General features: G+C 55.4%; 1 protein-coding gene across 2 annotated transcripts in view; it reads right to left on the reverse strand.

Annotated features, from left to right (window-relative positions):
• ITPK1 (inositol-tetrakisphosphate 1-kinase) overlaps positions 1-18,986 on the reverse strand; it is a 158,854-nt gene that overhangs the window by 100,406 nt on the left and 39,462 nt on the right. The window lies entirely within an intron of this gene.

The raw sequence follows: 18,986 nt of genomic DNA on the forward strand, positions 1-18,986 counted from the left end.
CCCCCCCTCCATCCCCCCTCCCCAGTCCTTGAAATCTGACCCAAGCCCTCGGCCAGCACACACAGAGCCCTCTCTGACCCCCTCCCTGCCATCTCCTTGTGAACACCCGTGTGTGGGCTACAGCGAGCCCCAGTCCTCTGTCTTCACTCTCCGAGCATCTGGACCTCACCTTCGGGGCCAACCAGAGGCTCCACATAGAGACTTTCTGTGGCCTGTGCTCAGAGACTCAGACACGCACAAGCTTGCTGACAGGAAACTGTGTACAGGAAAGCGGCAGCCAGTAAGCAGACCGGGGCCAGTCTCATTTTCTGTTTTGTAGAGAAGGAAACCGAGCCTCGGGGAAGGAGCACTAACCCCGGGCCCCAGGGTGATGGCACCGGACCCGCGCCGGGTCTGCCCGGCTCACACTTCCTCTCCCTCGTGTCCCCTCGTGTGCTCTAGATAAAAGAAAACTCTGAACCGTGCTCCTGTCATAAAAGAGATAAGGCCAGCATACAGGAAGTGGGGAAACGGCTGGACACAATTTAGTGCTCGAGGCTCCCAGTGCCCTGAGGCTTCGGGACCTCCGGGGGAGAGCGCGGGAAGGAGGGGCCGGCCCAACGGACCTCGGGCAAAGATCGCCAACAAATCTATCTCCAAACGAGTGGTCAGCTGGAAAGCAAGGGACAGAATGGGTATTCTTCCATTTCTCCAGAGACCGAACACTCCAACCACCCTCTTCCTGCCCCCGTGACATGACCACCACAACAAGTTGCCAGCAAACCACCACCCGTGTCTCTGACAGCCTTGCATCCATCTGCGGCCTGCCCCAAGCTAGTCCCCTTGGAGAACCTTCCACTCCCACTCTTCAGCCACGTAATGCCTGGGGGTTGACCCCTACTCACTCCCGGGGTGGGCATGCAACTCACAACAGGGCAATGAGGACATCACGTCACCCGGACCGAAGTGACTGGTTGGAGGACAGGTGCTCTGGGTTGAACTGTGTCCCCCTCCCAAGACAGGCTGAGGCCCCCACCCCCACACCTGTGACTGTGACCTTATTTGAAATGGCGGTCTTTGCAGAAGTCGTCAAGTTGAGATGAGCCCATTAGGGAGGGCCCTGTACCAATACGACTGGTGTTCCTCTAAGATGAGGAAACTGCCTGGGGAAGACCGAGATGCACAGAGGGAGCAAGGCCCTGGGAAGACGGGGGCAGAGACCACAGTGACACTGTCACAAATCAAGGAACTCCTGGAGCCACCAGAAGCTGGAAGAGGCGAGGAAGGATCAGCAGGAGCATGGCATTGCCAACCCTTGAGTTCCAACTCTTAGCCTCCAGAGCAGAGAATAAATTTCTGTTTTCATTTGTTATGGTAGCCCCAGGAACTAATATGAGAGTCATGTAACTCGAGCCAGACCAATGAGAACCAACAGCACCAGCCAGCCCCGGGGACTTTGGCCGGAACTTGGGGCAAGAGGAGAGCCATCCTTGCATCCCGTGAGGTTGCCATGCTGATGAGATGGAGCTGCCCACCATCATTTTCTCACGACTTGGCAAACCTGCCCCAATACAACCTACACACGGCAGGCTGGGAAGTGAAACAATATTCCTGATGACATAAATTTGAGTCCCTGATGGCCTGAAACCTGCCACACTTCACCTCTGGACTTTTTGAGACATACGTGCTAATGAATTCTATTTATTCGTATTTCCTTAAGTCTTTCCTTTCATGATGAAAATCTGTTGCTTACAACCCGAACAGCCTTTAAGTTTTATCACACATGGGGTACAATTTCATTTTGTCCAAAGGAACATGGTCCCCAACAGTCCGTGTGGGTGCCTACACTCCCAACACGAGTGGTAACAACACTCAAGCATTGGCGTCCTTGTCTTTGGCACACACCTTCAGCCTTCAAAGTTTCGTTTTGTGATGGCCAGTCCTTATCCCAAAGGTGCGCTGGATTTTTGATAACAAACCAATCAGCCAAGCTCAGAATAATCAGTGAAGAGGTGTCTGAACTTAAGAAATGCTGACTGAAAATGGCTTACATATAAGGACAGAAAGTCTGGAGGGAGGTGGGCCTCCGATGTTTCAACAGCTCTATGTCAGCAAGAACCCAGGCTCTTTTCAAGTTTTTATTCTGCCATGCTTACTATGGTAGATTTCTGTCCTCATTCCTGTCACCTCGTGGTCACAAAACAGCTGCAGGAGCTCCAGGTACCCTATCCCCAGACGTATCTGGAAGGCAGGGAAAGGGCACAAGAGCCACATAGCTGCCCTTCTGAAGAGGAAATACTACTCTTTCTCCTTATATCTTACGGGTCAGAACTGCAAGATACGGGTGCCCCTGGCTGCCAAGGAGGCTTGGGATGCGAGTCTCTGGCAAAGGGAACTGTGTGTCCACGACAGGCCTAGGTCAGCCCCCAATGCCACTGGGAGCAAAACAGGGACTATGCGCAAGATAGAGAGTGAGAAATGCTGAGAGGGCAACTCCGCAGACAGTAAAGATATTAAATGAGGGAGGAGTCCCTGTGCACCCCTGCAAAGTCCTAAAAAAACACGTCTGTGGCTTTTAATTTGACCTTGGGGCAAAGTCAATAAATACCTAAGAATCACTGATCAAGGGCTCCCCACGGGCCGAGTTCCTTGCTAAGTACCCTTCCTTGCCCTCGAGGGCCTCACAGGTAAGAATGAAAGAGAGCCGTCACCGTGAAAGCATGAGGAGCCCAGAGAGAGGGCGAGGAGCCCAGAGAGAGGGCAAGGAGCCCGGGCCCGGAGCAGAGGCAGCCGGAGGAGGGAGGAGACCAAGGGGAGGTCTGGGAATGCTTCCCTAGCAAGGACACCTGACTGGGTGTGCCCAGGCAGGTTACAAAGGGCATGTGTGCAGAGGCACAGAGATGGGGGGCAGCTAGGGGTTCGCTGGTGTTTGACTTGGGGAGCGGCAGGAGGTGAGGTAGCCAGGCTGGTGGTGCACAACCGGGAAGAGCACCGTAAAGCAGGCTCAAGGCTTAGACTTATACCTAAAGACAACGGAAAGCAGGGGAGGGACTCGGGTATTCTCGATGCAAGACTATTCCACAAGGCGAGGGGTGGGCCAAGAGGCAGAGACACCAGCTGGGGCTGGCAATCCTGGGGAAGGGGCGGTTACAGGGGACCTGGGAGAGGAAACTGATGAGCTGTGGATGACTTGGCGGGGGGGTGGGGACGGCAGCATCCGGGCAGGCTGCCTGGGTGGGAGGCGGAACCTTCAACATGGCCCAAGACAGCAGGAGAGGATGCGGTTTAGAAAGGAAAATGAGTCAAACTGCAGACCATGGAGCCTCCAGACCGAGGTGTTTCCCCAAGACTGTAGGCCTGCGGGGGTGAGTGGAAGATGAAACCTCCCTGCTGGGAAGTGCACCAGCTTGGCTTCACCCAAGTGCAAAAGGCCATGTGAGGAACAGCCTTCCCGGGGCAAAGCAAGGCCAGGGGGCAGCAGGCTGAAGAAGAGCTTCTGACTGCCTTAAATAGAAGCAACGTGCTCTGTCTGGTCTGCAAGAGTTGACACAAGGAGGGCTGGTCTGCACTCAGGGCCCGTGCAAGGCACACGTTAAAGAAAGCCCAGTGGTTATGCCGGTTTTCCCGTCTGTGTGTGCTGCCAGCCTGTAAAAGGAGAACTCAGCTTGCATGGGTAAAAGCCTTGTCTTCCAAGAGCCCCAAGTGGGAGGACCCCAGCCCTCTGATCTTGACCACATCCATGCAGTGGGGGTGGGAGGCAGGTACTTCATTCCCGCTCGCCCTATAAACCGCCAGGTCCCAGTCCTGCACAAGGAGGCCCTTCACTCTTGAGCACCATGCATTCCAGTTGGTGCTCCAGGAGCCCCGAAAGGCAACTTGGGCCCGCCCTGTCTGCCACGAGAGAAAGGAACAAAGGCTGACACCAGGGGTCAGGCGTGGCAAGTGGGTATCTCCCACAGCTGGCCTTTGAAAGCGCCCCATCTGCGCCGCAAGATCCCACCTGGCCCCCGCTTCTCTTTGCACGAGTAACATTTCTTCTCCCACCACCCACCAGAGAGGTGGCAAATCAAAGTCCTGGGTGGTGAGAAGTGTGGCAAGCAGACTTCCTGAAAGATGGGGTCAGGTGAGGGCCCGTTAGAGACCCAGGGAGCCACCTGACCCGGCGGCCACAGAGCCCGCTATGACCGGCAGTGTCCAGTAGGTGGCGCAGCGTCGAGGTCTTGAGAGGAAGTGAGTCCTGGGGACCCGTCAGTAGAAATGAGACCAAGAGCAGGTCTCATCGTATCTGTGCAGATGACAATGCTGCGCTCTTTGAGGATAGTGCCCAGAAGGTGCCGAAAGAGATTCAAAGTCTACCAAAGCCAGAATCTGTCTTCCCACCCTGGAAGCTCCTCGAGGACTGGGCCAGTTTTGTTCTCAACTACATCCCCCACCGCCCCCCATGCTCAGCACAGGGCCCAGCAGGCCCGGCACACAAACGAATGAATGAAGAAGGCCTGATGAGCGGTCCAGGAATCAGCCCAGCCAGTGTGGCCAGCCTCCACTCCCAAGGGCTCCCCGCAGCCCCACAGTGCTCTGCATACTCGTCACCTCAGTGACCGAGGCCCCGGTTCCAGGGCCCCGGGCTCCTGCCTCCTCCTGGCTCTGTCCCCCCCACACACACCAGTGGTTTTCAAACACCCCTGAACTCCAACGTCCTGCCTGAAATGAATCTTAACACGGAGACCCCCAAATCAAAAACAGATTAAAGTTGCTGCTATAACTGAAGGGAGCCCATTGTGCGTGGGGATCAGCATCAGCCCCCTGGAAAAGCAGGCACACCCCCCCTCAAGGAACCCCTGGGTTCCTCAAAGAGCCCAGTTTGGAAACTGCTGTGCTACCCCCTTGCCAACCCTAATCCAATGAGCTTAAAAGCCCTGTGCCTCACAACTCCCTAGTGTGGGAAACGGGAAAAAGCAGGTGCAGCAGGAGTCTTCCCAGCCGAAAGGGGAGTACCTCCCCGGTCCCCACCATGTCACCGATCTGGGGTGGTCACCTCCCCGGAACCCGCCATGTCACCGATCCGGGGTGGTCACCTCCCCGGAACCCGCCATGTCACCGATCCGGGGTGGTCACCTCCCCGGTCCCCGCCATGTCACCGATCCGGGGTGGTCACCTCCCCGGTCCCCGCCATGTCACCGATCCGGGGTGGTCACCTCCCCTGTCCCCGCCATGTCACCGATCCGGGGTGGTCACCTCCCCGGTCGCCACCATGTCACAGATCTGGGATGGTGACCTCCACACCTTTTGGGAGGAATGTCAAGAACGATCACTCATTTCAAGAACAACTCCGTTGTAAGAAATTCGAGCGCATTCCACCCCTGAGAGCGCAGCGCCTTCCTCTCGGTCTGGGGCTTCACCTGGAGGCGAGCGGAAGGCTGAGAGAGCAGAAAGCACCCTGGGCTCAAATCCCAGCCCTGCCCTGCCAATTAGCAGCTCGGTGACCCTTTCAGATGTGTCCACATCTAAAAGGCAGGACAACTAGTCATCCCCACAGCTCATGGGACTGTCTTGGGTTTAGATGAGGGATTTTTTTTCAAGTGCTTTATAAAGCACTCCCAAATGTTAGCTGTATCTTTGTGGTTTTATTATCAGGCTACTAGAGGCTCAAGCAGAACAGACTAGTTTCTACGAAGGTCTTCTCTACCTGATCCTGGGCTCTGGACAGGCTCCACGTCTTGATGCCAGGCCTCACTGACACCCCCATCCAGGGAGGCCGGTCTGGACTGTCCTTACCCCAGGGGGCCCTGCCTGTCCTGCTGGGAATGCTAACGAGACCCCACAGGCTGCCTGAGTGGCTCCATGGGCTGGATGTCCCTCAGGCCTCCCAGCTGGTGACCAACCCACCCCACTCCCCTGGCCCACCCTGCATTCAGTGTAATACCTGCCGGTACCACCACCCTCTCCCCAAACCTAGGATCCCCGAGGGGCCCGTGGCCGAAGCACGCGGGCTGGTGCACAGAGGAAATGCACGCTACCCTCCATCCCAGATTCAGTCCCTACTCTGAGAGCGGGCAGTGCATCTAGGAAAAGCCCCAGGCAGATTCCCCCAGACGCCCCGGAGGACTCAGAAAGAGTCTCCGTGGCTTTCTGGGTGAGGCACATCCGGCCCCACTACATCTTTCCCCACCACTGCTCAAAGCCAGGGGTTCTGAGATGAGGGTCCCCAGACCAGCAGCCTCAACATCCCCAGGAAACGTGCCGGAGACATACATTCCCCGTCCCCTCAGCCTCACTGGTTCAGAGACTCGAGTGAAGCCTCACCAGCTGGCTGAAGACACCCTCCTTGCATCCAATGAGCCGCACCTGGCCGTGTATCAGTCACCAGGAGCTTTCGCATCCGCCAATGCTCAGAACTCACCCCAGAGATCTTGATTCGATTAATGCTGCCCCAGCAGTGATTTTAAGTATTTAAAAAAAATATATGAGGAACGCAAAGGATTTTCAGGGCAGTGAAGTTAGACAAGACCATATGGTCTATGATACTAGAATAGGACACTAAAAGGCGTACGTGTCATTACACATTTGTTAAAACCCATATGAACTGACAACACCAAGAGTGAAGGCCCATGTAAACTACGGACTCTGGGTGACTATGATGTGGCAGGTTCATCCCTCCGGCGGGGGGTGCTGGTGGGGAAGGCCGTGGGGTTGGAGGGCTGTCAATACACAGCCCCACAAGCTCCCAGGCAACTGTAATCCCATAGTCGGTGGAACCCAGGCTGATGCTCGGAAGGGAGGCAGGACAGCCAGGTTTCAGAGTCCACAGGTCACAGGTAAGACCACACAGGTCATCAACCATCAGAGAAGATGCCAGAAGGAGGGAAGTCATACTCATGACTGAAGGAGGGAGAGGAGTGCGGAAGGAAGTGGGGAAGGGCTCATTCATTCCATCTCTGCTTTTAACATCGTCCTTCCCAGCATCTGCCTTGACCCCTCCCTCTGGTGCAGTCAGTGCGTCACAGGCTGGCCTGAGGGTCACTCCACCACCTGGAGTAAACCCAAGTCCCCACTTTCTAGCAGGGGAACCTGAGCATGTCACCCGCATGTCCCCGCTTTGACCCCAGCTTCCCCATCTGTAACAGAGGGCATTAAGATGCTGGAATGGCAATACAGTGCTCAGCACAAACACACAGTGAACACAGGTTGTTATAACCTGGCCAGTATGGACTGGAGCCCACGTCTACTCCACAGAAAAGAGCATCCAGATGTGCTCACCTCCTGCCTGCACCACCTCTCTGGCTAGGAGGCCAGAGTTAGAGAAGAGAACACAAGAGCAAATCCTCTCCCTCCCCATCTACATTTCCAAAGACAGACTGGACGCACTGGGACAGAAACCCCCTTCATTCCACAAACACTCCCAGAGCGCCTGCTGCGGCCAGAGGCGGGGACAGGGCACAACCTGCATTCCTCTGAATACAGGGAGACTCCAGTCCCAGGGAGGGCGAGGAGGATGTTGCTGGGGCTACTGGCTTCCTGCCAGGGAGGTTCCTCCTTGGAGCCTCTATCGTCAGTGGCGAGGGGAGCCTCAGGAGGAGGGACCCTCAGTCCCGACAGGCCCTGCTGCTTGAGAACCAATGCTCTAGAGAGAACCCAAGGGTACATATTACAGAAAACAGCACACCCGGGGCGCCTGGGTGGCTCAGTTGGTTAAGCATCTGCCTTCAGCTCAGGTCATAATCCCAGGGTCCTGGGATCGGGCCCCACATCGGGATCTCTGCTCAGCGGGGAGTCTGCTTCTCCCTCTCCCTCTGTCCCTCTCCCCGCTCATGCGCGCGCGCTCTCTCTCTAATAAATAAAATCTTAAAAAAAAAAGAAAAAAAAAAGAAAACTTCACATCCCTTGCCTCCTGTGGCTTTTTTGCCTTTTATGTTTTATAAGCATTTAATGTTGTCTAATACACGATAAATACGAAAGTATATATCATGAGTGAGCACCTTGAATATTCAAACTGACCCCCCCCAAGATCAAGGCTCAGAAGGGAACCCTGCAGGCCCCAGCAGGATCTGTCGTGTCCCCCACCCAGTACCCTGTCCCCAAAGCTAACCACAGCCTGCCTTCTTTCCCACAGAGTAGTTCTCGTGTTCAAGAATTTCACTGAAATGGGATCGCACGTCCAGCGCTCCTCTGGGTCAGCTTCCTGGGCTGCACGCTCTACGGGACCAGTGTGGTGGCCGCTGGCTCATCTCACGGCTATAGAGAATTACAACACGCACGTGTAACACATCGTACGTGTCCGTTCTACCGCTGATGGACATTTCCACATTGAGGCTATCGTGCCTACTGCCACTTTGAACATCCCGTGCCTGTCTCTTGGTGGACGTAAGCACTCCTTTCACTTGGGTGTATATACCCAGGGCAGAATGGTGGTGTCAAAAGGTAGCATGCTCCGCTTCAAGATGCTTGAAAAACACCTGCAGGCCAGCCGAGCTTCTGCATTCTCTCCAGCACACAGGAGCTTGGGGGACCTCTCAGCTGTCCCCTTGGCCCCTTCCTCCCACGGGGGCCTTCCCAAAGCCCAAGACTCCCCTCCCTCATCCCCATCCAGTCCCGAGCCCCAGCTGCTTGACCAGAGGCTGGCCCCCTCCCCCCACCCCGCAATTCCTGTCATTCCTGCTGCACAATATCCCTTCCCCGGGATGGAACATAAAGGCTCCTGGGAAAAGTCCAGGCTAAGTCTTGGCTCTGTGAAAGCCAGCTGACGGGAGCAGCATTGTTGAGTGCCGGCTGCAGGCTAAGCCCCCAGCAGTCAGGCAGGGCAGTCAGAGCACCAGCCAGCCCATGGTCGGGGCAGAGAGCTGGGGACGCAGGGCAAACAGCCCCATGAGGCTGGGGCAGGTGAGGCCTCTGGGCCACAGGGCAGCTCCAGCAAAGCTGGACCTGAGCCGGAGCGGGGCAAGCAGAGAGGGCCTCACAGAAAGATGTCTCAGGGGCTGTCTCTTGCTTGGGCAATGTCTCTAATTCCCCAGGGAGAGAAGGCTGGGGCGGGCAGCGCAAGCAGAGACCAACATGTGCCGAGCAGAGGGGCGGGCTGGATATGGAGGGGTGGAAGGGAGATGCCCACTCCTGGCCAGGACAGAGGGGAGTGAGGGAGGGGAGTCAGAAAGATCACAGGGTAGGATGGTGGCAGGGACAAAGAACCACCAGGCCCAGGCCTCTGAGTTCTGTCCTAAGGGTGATGGAGCCCCGGAGGTGTCCCAGAGAAGTCACCTGATGGCAATGTGCTGGACACGGGCAAGAAGGCACCTGCCATCTTCCTGAACTGCAGGCTCTGACCGGGCAGATTCGGGGGAGTGCGTACCTCCCCTGCGGCGCAGTTCCCACTGGTTCCCAGACACACTCGGAGCAGCAAGGGCGTGGGGGGGACAGAAATGGAGACCGAAGCCAAGCATCCCCCTGCCCCACCCCGAGGGAAGAGGGACCGACCGGCAGGGATGAGGTCAAGGTGGGACAGAATCCAGAGTCTTAAACATCTTGCCTGGCCCAAGGCTGGCCCTCGGTGTGGCAGCCACAGCTCTCCTTCACACGGCCAGCCCGTTCCAGAACCTTCCATGCTGCTTCAGAACAGGGCTTCTCCTCTAGAGCCTCAGACCCCAGCGTCACCATGGCAACAACCGCAAACAAAAGAGCCCAGGCCTCAGGGCCATAAACAACCCTGACAGATTCAATAAATATAGATGTACTACAGCAATTTGTGGGGAATTTATGAGAAATTAAAAATTCAGCTTGGACAATAAACAACCCATTTCAGAATCTGCCCCACTTAAAGTTAAATAAACTGCATGTGAGCATTTTTCGAGCATGATGTTTCATGGCTGAGAACTGGGCCTTGCCAGGAACGCTTCCTGAGGCTCCAAAGCCGGGTGCTGCTTCGGAGAGCCCGTCCACACATCTGCTGACCTCAGAAGGCACTTTACAGGTTACAAAGCACCTGCATTCACCCACCTGCTGCCCGCTGAGACAGTGGGGCAAGTTCGAGTAACACCATCATGATGATGAGCCTTGAAGCCGCGAAGAGCCTGAAGCACCGTGACTTGCTCAAGGTCACCCAGAGCTGGTCAAGGTCAGAGACAGGACGCAAACTTGGGCCAGCCTAACTCCAAAAACACTGTGCACGTACAGACAACCATGTGTGCATTCGCTACAACACACAGACTGCACCTGAGTGAGGTCTGATGTGCGGAGCTGGCTGAACTCTCTAGAAATCTGCCCTACTTAAACGGCATCAAAGAGGGTTGCTGCAAACAGATCAACAAATTCTTGCAGGCACACACCACCCAGGGGGCAGGTGGGCTCAGATCCCTGAGGCAACTCCACCAGGCCATCTTCAAGATGAAAGACTAAGAAATAAGCAGAAAGAGATGGAGAGAACGTATCCCTGCTTCCTGCGAAGTCAGAGATTACAGGAGGGGAGAGTGAGATAGGACACCAGAGATCCCATCAGGGGCCTCAGCTTGTTTCATGGAGAAGGAACCAGAACCCGGCCCAGCTGCATGACAGGCAGTGAGCCCAGGACTCCTGCTGCCCGGGCCCTGAGGTCCCCAGAACCAGCCACCTTGACTGAACGAATGCCCTCTCCTGCCACGAGCGCACACATCTTGGGAGCGCCTGCACGTGCCCTCCTGGTCACTCTCTCCAGGCTTGCTGTCTCCATGACCCGAGTTTCTAGTTCAGCAATACACGAATCGCCTCAAGAGGTCACAAACAGGTGGGGGAGACTCACCAGCTCTGGGCATGCTGTGCTGACAGGAGCCCTCCCCAGCTCCCGCGACCAGGTCGGGGCAGAGGCCCACCCTCCTCCTGATACTCTGATGCGGCCCTCCGGTTCTCTGTCTCCCAGGGCCACAGGCACCAAGGTGGTTGGAGACAGGGTTATCTTAGTGGTCCCAGGGGGCAACAGAGGGCCTGCTGCCAAGGGCCCGAGTGAACCCCCAGGGACAGAAAGCATGAAGGGACAAGCCCCTAGTCCCAGTCCTACAAGGCTCTGCCCTCTCAATCACAACTAACTGGACCACAGAAAATGGGCCTGTAGCCTAATGGCCACAGAGGCATCTGGGAGGGGGAGATAGGAACCTCAGAGCCGGTGGGGGGGGGGGGGGCATGTTAGAGCCTAGCAGGGATGGAGGACCCTGAGTCCCCCTCCCAACAGCCTAGGGATAGCACCTCTGAGCCACAGGACCCGATGCTGCTCTGCCCTGAGGTCCACCAAATCACAAAGCAGGGGAGAGCAGGGCGCGGGCCACTCCTTGCTGACCCTCCTCACGCTCCACCTTACTCCAGGCCTGGAGGCTGACCTCTGAGGACCCCCAAGACCCTGGACTTCCAGCTACATCAGGAGATCAGAGGGCAGGCAGACAGCGGGGCTGGGAGATTTAGCCCTCCACTCTCTGCTGGGGCAGGGGCTTCAGCTCCGCAGGACTACAGCCTCCCTGGGACAGGCCCTCACCCCGCCGGCCCTAGGAGTGCTAATGGCGCCCCACAGCTAGGCTCCGGGAGCCTCTCCAGCCCCCTCCGCTCCCTTCATCCTGCCCATGCCTCTGCAAGGAGTCCCCACACTGAAGTCACTTCACCGGGGCCACGTAGAGGGAGTTCAACGGGGACACGTCTAGATCATCAAACATCATAGGGTCAGAGCAATGGGAACAAACCTGAGTCAGAGAGACGAGTGTGGAACGGGTGCAGAGTGGGCAGGGTGTGAACCTTCTCACCGGCGGTGAGGGCAGCCTGGAGGGGCTGAAGGCTGGAAGAGGCGAGCATCGGCACGGGGGGGCAGCGGACAGAGCTTGGGAATGGGGGTGACCCTACTCTGCTGCAATAAGCCCTTGCAAGATATTGAGGGCTGGGTCCGTGGCAGCCTTGGAGAAGTCAGCAGGGGCACAGTACGTTTTTATGGGAAACCAGGGAAGCTGGGTCAGCATCAGGGCAGGGGTGGGGAGGGAGCCCAGGCCATGGGGATCAGGCCCAGCTGGGTGCAAAGACCACGGCAGTTAGCACTTGCTGGCTCTGTGACCTCCAATGCATCCTCATGCAAGTGACACAGCTGAGCCTCAATTTCCCCATCTGAATAATAAAGAGATCCCACCTCACAGAGTAATTGTGAGAACTCATCAGATAAAAGTAAAACCATCCAAGAAAGACAGGAACCCAGGCTCTAGCTCGACATCACGTGGTCAGAATTCACTGGGACAGTGACCCACATATCCACACTGGAAATTCTTCTCCAAAGTCTGGGCTGGGCCCATTCCATCAGGGAAGCACTAGAGGGATTAACTCAGGGCTGCATCCCACTCCCCCATCCCAAAGGGAAGCAGACATGCAAGCAGTGTTTGCTATTCTTTTCAAACGCTCCCTTTCCAGTCCTCAGTTCCCTGAATACAAACTGGCAGCTAGTCATGGATCACTGGACATGGATTTTGTGCCAAGCTGGAGTAAGTGCTTTGACTATCTCAATTAGTCTTCTCGACCTTAGGGGTAGGTGATGGACAACCCCCTTCCAGGAGAGGAAGCTAAGGCCAAGGGCTACATAACTAGCCCCATGGCCACCAATAATTGTGTGGAAAAGGCTGGTCCCTTGACCACTGTGTGATGTTGGCTACCTCTGAGGGAGGTGGATTGGGGTGGGGGGTAGCTCCCCTGCTCTCAACAATCTGCTATAGTCAGAATTTCCCCTGGGCTAGCAAGCTGCATATATGTGCAAAGAAGAGAAAAGCACCTGCAAGCAGGAGGGGTCCCAGAGAGGGATGCAGCCCCACAGGGCAGGCAGCCCAGCCCGGGGAGCAGCCTGCAGCCCAGCTGCGCTAGGAAGAAGCAGGACTGAGGACCACCCAGGGGCCAGCCACCTCCCCACCAGCACATACTCTCTCCCTTTCCCTGGGTCAGGAAACACACAAGGCAAAATGCCCAAGGGCAGGGCTGCAGCTGGGCCCCAGGCCCGAGCCACAGTGGGCACAGAGGGGGGTCTGGGGCATGAATGAGAAAGAAGGGGGCAGGGGAATGCCTGGGTGGTGCAGTCGGTTAAGTGGCCGACTCTTGGTTTCAGCTCAGGTCCTGATCTCAGGGTTGTGAGATCAAGCCCCGCATCGGGCTCTACACTCAGCAATAAATAAATCCAGAAAGGAAGGAAGGAAGGAAGAAAGGAAGGAAGGAAGGCAGGCAGGGAGGGAGGGAGAAGGTACATAGGAGGGAAACAGACGCTGCGTAAGTACCTGGGTACATTCAAAAATCCAGAAGGAGAAACTCCAAAACAATTGTGTCTTACCACAGTTCTCCATAATGGTTGTGGGTTTTTTTCCCCCCAGAAGTACACATTACTTTTACAAACTGCAAAAACAATAAATATGATTTATTACTTATACAGCCCAAGAAACAATCGCAGACTTGCCCCAGTGATGTCAGAACCAGATGTTCATGACAATGCTGTTAACAGTGATAAGTCAGAACCCCCCCCCCAACATCCACCAAGGGAGTTCACTAACTCTGGTTACAGGGAGAATATTATGCGGCCACTAAGAAAACAAGCCTAAACAGAACACTGTACAAAAGGGGAAAGACTAACAATATGATGAGTGTGTTTGTGGGGAACAGATTACAAAAGGACTACAATTTTGTTTAAAATACATAAATACACCTTCTGCTTCTACACACAGAGAAAAAACTCAAAGGACGTTCATGAAGTGCAGCTGATGGTTATCTCTAGACTACCAACTGCCCCAGAGGCCCTTCTGCACCTTTTGAAGGACATCTTCAAACCCCTTCTGCAGGGCCAGACAATCCCACAGGCCAGAGAGGGACAGAGGCACAGCTCGGGCTGCAGCTGTCTGGGTGGCAGAATGGCCAAGTTAACGGCCCAGCCGGAATTCCCTGGGCTGTGCTGCGGACAGACTGGTTCATGGTCAAGGCCAAGGTCTGTCCTCATCACACCCCGCGACTGTGTCCCCTTCTCCTGAGGATACGCTGGCTGGGCAGAGGCCCTTGTCCCCCTCAAACGACAGCACCGGAGCCTCAGACAGAAAAATAAGGAGGCTGAGGCCCAGAGCTGGCTTGGGGACACCCAGGGCCAATCAAAGTGCGAGCCCAAAACCGGTCAGCCCGGAATAGCCAATCAGCACGCAACCTCATCAGGCCCTGGGCTCAGGGGAGGACCGGGCCTCTTGTTATTAAGCTCCATCTAGTGTGCCCCTACCCCCCCACCCCACTGTGCAGCTCTCCTCTCTCTCCCCCATGTCAGGCTCCCCGCCCCCCAGGCCACACTCCTAGGCCATTAGCTCAGTCCCAAAGGCATCCTTTCCCATCCAGGCTTTTGATGATCCTGTCAAAACACTGTAAATAACTTATTTCCACTTGGCAGGGCTTGCAGCAAAAATATCGTCCAGGCAGGGAGAAGCCAGTGGGCCAGGGGCGGCCTCCATGCCAGGAAACCCACACTCCTCCTGCCCAGGGATCCATGGGCCCTCACCCACCAAGGATGGGAGAGACTCAGGGTTGGCGCCAAACTTCTGCCCAATTAGACAGGGGGATGGGCTTCCTAAGACCCCTGGAGTCATCCCAGGAACAAGAAAACCAGGGAGCTGCTGAGCGGTCCTTACTACCCCACAACCCCGCACACCACCCTAAGCCCCCTCTGCTATCCTCAAGCTACTCATGCACCCCCTAAGGAGGGCCTTCTCCCCTAACGTCACCCCATCTCATTCATCAGTCTTGTCACCATCTGGCAGCTGAGCCTCAGAGAAGTTCTGCCACTTGCCCAGAGCTGCACGGCCACAGAGGGGCAGAGCGGCCGTCGGCCGACTCTCCGTCCAGGGCCCCGGCCTGCCCCAGAATCCCCCAGTTCTGCTGCTCACTTGCGAGGTGCTGCGAGGCAGAGACACTCCACGTGCGTGAACCTCAGTGCTCTCCCCCCGGCAAGTGAGGGCACTGACGGTGGCACCCAGCAGGCAAGGTGCAAACAGGTCACTGTCGCCCGCTGGGCTGGTTGGAAGCCCAGCCCAAAGACACTAAAGCATTCTGAAATTATTATGTGGGCATCTCAGAGCTCGGAAGTGACCTTACGGATTACTGCCCAGATGCCCAGGATCCCCACGTTCCCCCAGGACCCCTGATCAACCCCCACCCCCCTGGACCGCTGAGCGCCTCCCAAGTGGCTTCTGCAAAGTGATGATTGTGCCCTACTGCACCGCCAAGTCCTGGGACACAGGGCGAGCAGTGATCTCCTTATAGGGTGTGTGCTCTAGGGCCATCACAGAAAGTTCGGAAGGAGAAATACCAGCAGTCCTGTTGCAAAACAGGCCTGTGTAGACAGGGAGCAAGGGGCCCAGAGCAACCAGGTCCCTGAAAGGGCTACCCCGCCTGCCACTTACACAGGACATCAGAGACCTCGGCGGGGGGGGGGGGGGGGGGGGGGGGGGTTGAAGCGGGGAGAGAAAGAGCCAAGTTCCAGCCCCGGACTCACAAAATGTGGGGGAAAACCCGTGACATCTCAGCTGTGCACAGTTCTCCCGGGACCTCCCCACAGCCAAGGCTGAGCTAGCATGCCCAGTATGGGGGGCAGGGGCCTTATGATGCCTTCACCCCATGGTGGCTGGACTCGGACGTACAGGAAGAGGAAGGAAGGAACTGAGCCTGTGCCCTCGAATGCACCCCGGGCAGGGCAGACTCTGCTCTGATCCCGGACAGCCCCACCAACCAGGCTGCACGTGCCCCCACACAGAGGAGAGGGCCACGGGCCACCAGAGCCAGGAGGAGACCCCCTGCTGGTCCACAGCAGCAACACCATCCCTGTCAGCCCCTCTCTAAGCGAACCGGGTGGACCTGACTGACATGGTCACGTTTTGGGCTGCTTTCCTTGGGATAACAAACCAAACAAGAAAGATTCTTTGGGGCGCCCAGTGGCTCAGTCGTTAAGCGTCTGCCTTCGGCTCAGGTCATGATCCCAGAGTCCTGGGATCGAGCCCCGCTTCGGGCTCTCTGCTCAGCTCCCTGCTTCTCCCTCTCCCACTCCCCCTGCTTGTGTTCCCTCTCTCGCTGTCTCTGTAAAGGTTCTTTTATTTTGGCTCATCTACCTATCCAGTCACCCAACGACACAGCTCATTTAGACTCCTACTGATTTCCGCGAGCCCCGAAGGACGACGTCGACGACGATGGCACCAGTAAATAATCAGGGGACAGCTCCTTCTGAGAACGTGCTGTGCGCCAGGCCCTGTCCTGCTCTTCAGCTGCATCATGTCCCTGTCACAACCCCGAGGCTGGCCCCATTATTACTGCCAGTTTGTAGATGAGGCAACTGAGGCTCGCGGAGGGTAAGTGCCGGGCCCGAGTGTGCTGGACACGGCTGGCTGCAGCGCAACACCCATTCTCCTCTTTAGTAACAGAACCGCGAATTCATGTGAGGGGACAGCGTGCCCAGCAGAAAGACCGCACTTCCCAGCCTGGAGGCCGCCAGGCACTGGAACACTTGACTCTGACCAAGGCCAGCAGAGGCAGCAGTATAACGTGGGACTTCTAAGGAGGTCACCTAATGAGAACAGACTCAGGCGTTGAGGCGGGGGTGCCCTACTCCCGTACTGTCTTCCTATGACCTGGGATATAATCACAACGGCCGGAGCTCCAGCAGCCACTTTCAGCAAGGAAGTCAGCTTAAACCCAGAAGACAGTGTGGCACAGAGAAAAAAGGGTTCTTTACAATTTTTATGGAGCCCCCATGCCAGCCCTATGCTAGCCTGCATCCATCTTCTTTGGTACAGAGAGAAGTAAAGATTTTATTTAGGCCACTGTTATTTCCAATCTGCTACTGGCAGCTGGATGCCAATCCAGATGGCTCCACATGGAAGCTGCGGGTGAAGGGGTGTTGGGAGAATGGGAGCTGGCCAGAGATCTCCCCCAAATACAATATCCTTGCATGAGACTCATGGAGAATGTGCTCAGGCCGCCACCCTCCTGCTTGTATTATAATTCTCTGTTTTCATCCACATCGAGACGTTGAGTTCCTATTTGTGATGCTGACAAGGTTCTTCAACAGGAAGGAAGGTTCAATCCTCTCCATGGCTCTTACTCCCTGTCCTGAGGACTTTAGAGTTGTTCTTCTCTGTGACAGTGAATCCCACTTCCCTGCACGCACCGGCCACCAGCAAGCTCAGAACTACCCTGGCGAGCCCTCAGAGTCACAGGCCCGACAGTCAATATTATACCCCCCTCTGCTCCTCGCCTTGATTTACTTCTTCTATGGTACTAACTTTTCCTTTGGGGAAAGACAGAGAGTGCAAAGCATACAGAACGCTAAAAGTCAACCTCCTTGACTATAAATTAACAATAGCAACTCGTTCTTCTCTGAGAGTAGTTAAAATGGCAAATTATCTCATAAGTTAGCACTTCATAGGAACAAGGAAAACTCTCCAGCTCATGTATACTTTCTGACCTTTCAAAATGGTGCTCTATGAGAGGCGCCCGGCTGGCTCAGTCAGAAGAGCGTGCGACTCTTGGGGCACCTGGGTGGCTCTTGATCTTGGGGTCATAAGTTCAAGCCCCATGTTGGCTGTGATTATTACTTAAATAAATAAATAAATAAACTTGAAAAACAAAATGGTGCTACACGATAGATCTCCCTATTGCTGAAAAAGAAACATCAAGATCTCTCAGCCAGCCTCTGCCATTATGCATCATCAAGCACAGTTTAAGATACTTCTATAGGGCGCCTGGGTGGCTCAGTTGGTTGGGTGACTGCCTTCGGCTCAGGTCATGATCCTGGAGTCCCTGGATCGAGTCCCGCATCGGGCTCCCTGCTCGGCAGGGAGTCTGCTTCTCCCTCTGACCCTCCCCCCTCTCATGTGCTTGCTCTCTCTCATTCTCTCTCTCTCAAATAAATAAATAAAAAATCTTTAAAAAAAAAAAAAAAAGATACTTCTACAATAGGGATGCCTGGGTGGCTCAGTCATTAAGCGTTTGCTTTCAGCTCAGGTCATGATCCCAGGGTCCTGGGATTGAGTCCCGCATCGGGCTCCCTGCTCAGTGGGGAGCCTGCTTCTCCCTCTGCCTGCCATTCCCCCTGCTTGTGCTCTCTCTCTTTCTGACAGATAAATAAATAAAATCTTAAAAAAAAAAAAAAAAAAAAAGAAAAGAAAAAAAAAGAAACTTCCACAATATACAAATATGTTCTTACTGTATTTCCTTGGTTCAAAGGCATGATCAGTCAGAATCACCATATCAAACGTTCATTAAAAGGTTTTTAAGTAGGTATTAGAGAACCAAAGGAGAAAAATCTCATAATTTGTATGTATAGGCATACAAAACCAATGGAGGAGGTCATAGTGATTACTTCTAGAGAAGAAAATGATAGGAAACTTTGCCAATTCATATATTTCTGTAAATATTTAATTATTTTCCATTGATTTTCAAAGAATTCTTGAAAAGGTGCATCTCTATAAGCCAGAACGCTAGGCTGGCACGGCCTCCAGAAGAACAAGGTGTGGTCCATGGGCCTAAGGAGTTTCCAGAGAAGGGGGAAAAGCCCCCATGGTCCATGATTACACCATGACATGGGAGCTTCTGTGCCTAGGAGGTGGGCTCACGGGGTATGTGGGGGCCCACATGAGAGAGGGACTCTCTGGGCCTGGGGCATCCAAGAAGGCTTTGCAGAGCTAGTGGCCGTGAGCTTGCTCAGACAGATAGTAAGCGTCGGCAATGGACCAGGAGGGGCGTGGTGGGCTGCCGGGAGAGGGTGTGCGGGGGACCAGGCCTCGCCACAGGGACACTGGGACTCTGCATGGGGTGCTTTGGGGTGCACTTGAGGAAGTGGCCGGGGCTGGGTTCCCTGGAGTGGAAAGCAACTGCCAAGGGCTTCAGGAATCCCTCCAAGGAACAGGTCTTCACCTTGTCCCCCCTGGGGCTGCAGCCGAGCTGGGACAAGATGGGGCTTGTCTGAGAAAGAGCACTCTGGCAGCTCAGCAGCAGACAGGCAGGCGGGCCCAGCAGAGAGC

The sequence above is a fragment of the Phoca vitulina genome, unplaced genomic scaffold (genome assembly GCF_004348235.1).
Source record: "Phoca vitulina isolate PV1807 unplaced genomic scaffold, GSC_HSeal_1.0 scaffold7, whole genome shotgun sequence".
Taxonomy (NCBI): Eukaryota; Metazoa; Chordata; class Mammalia; order Carnivora; family Phocidae; genus Phoca; species Phoca vitulina.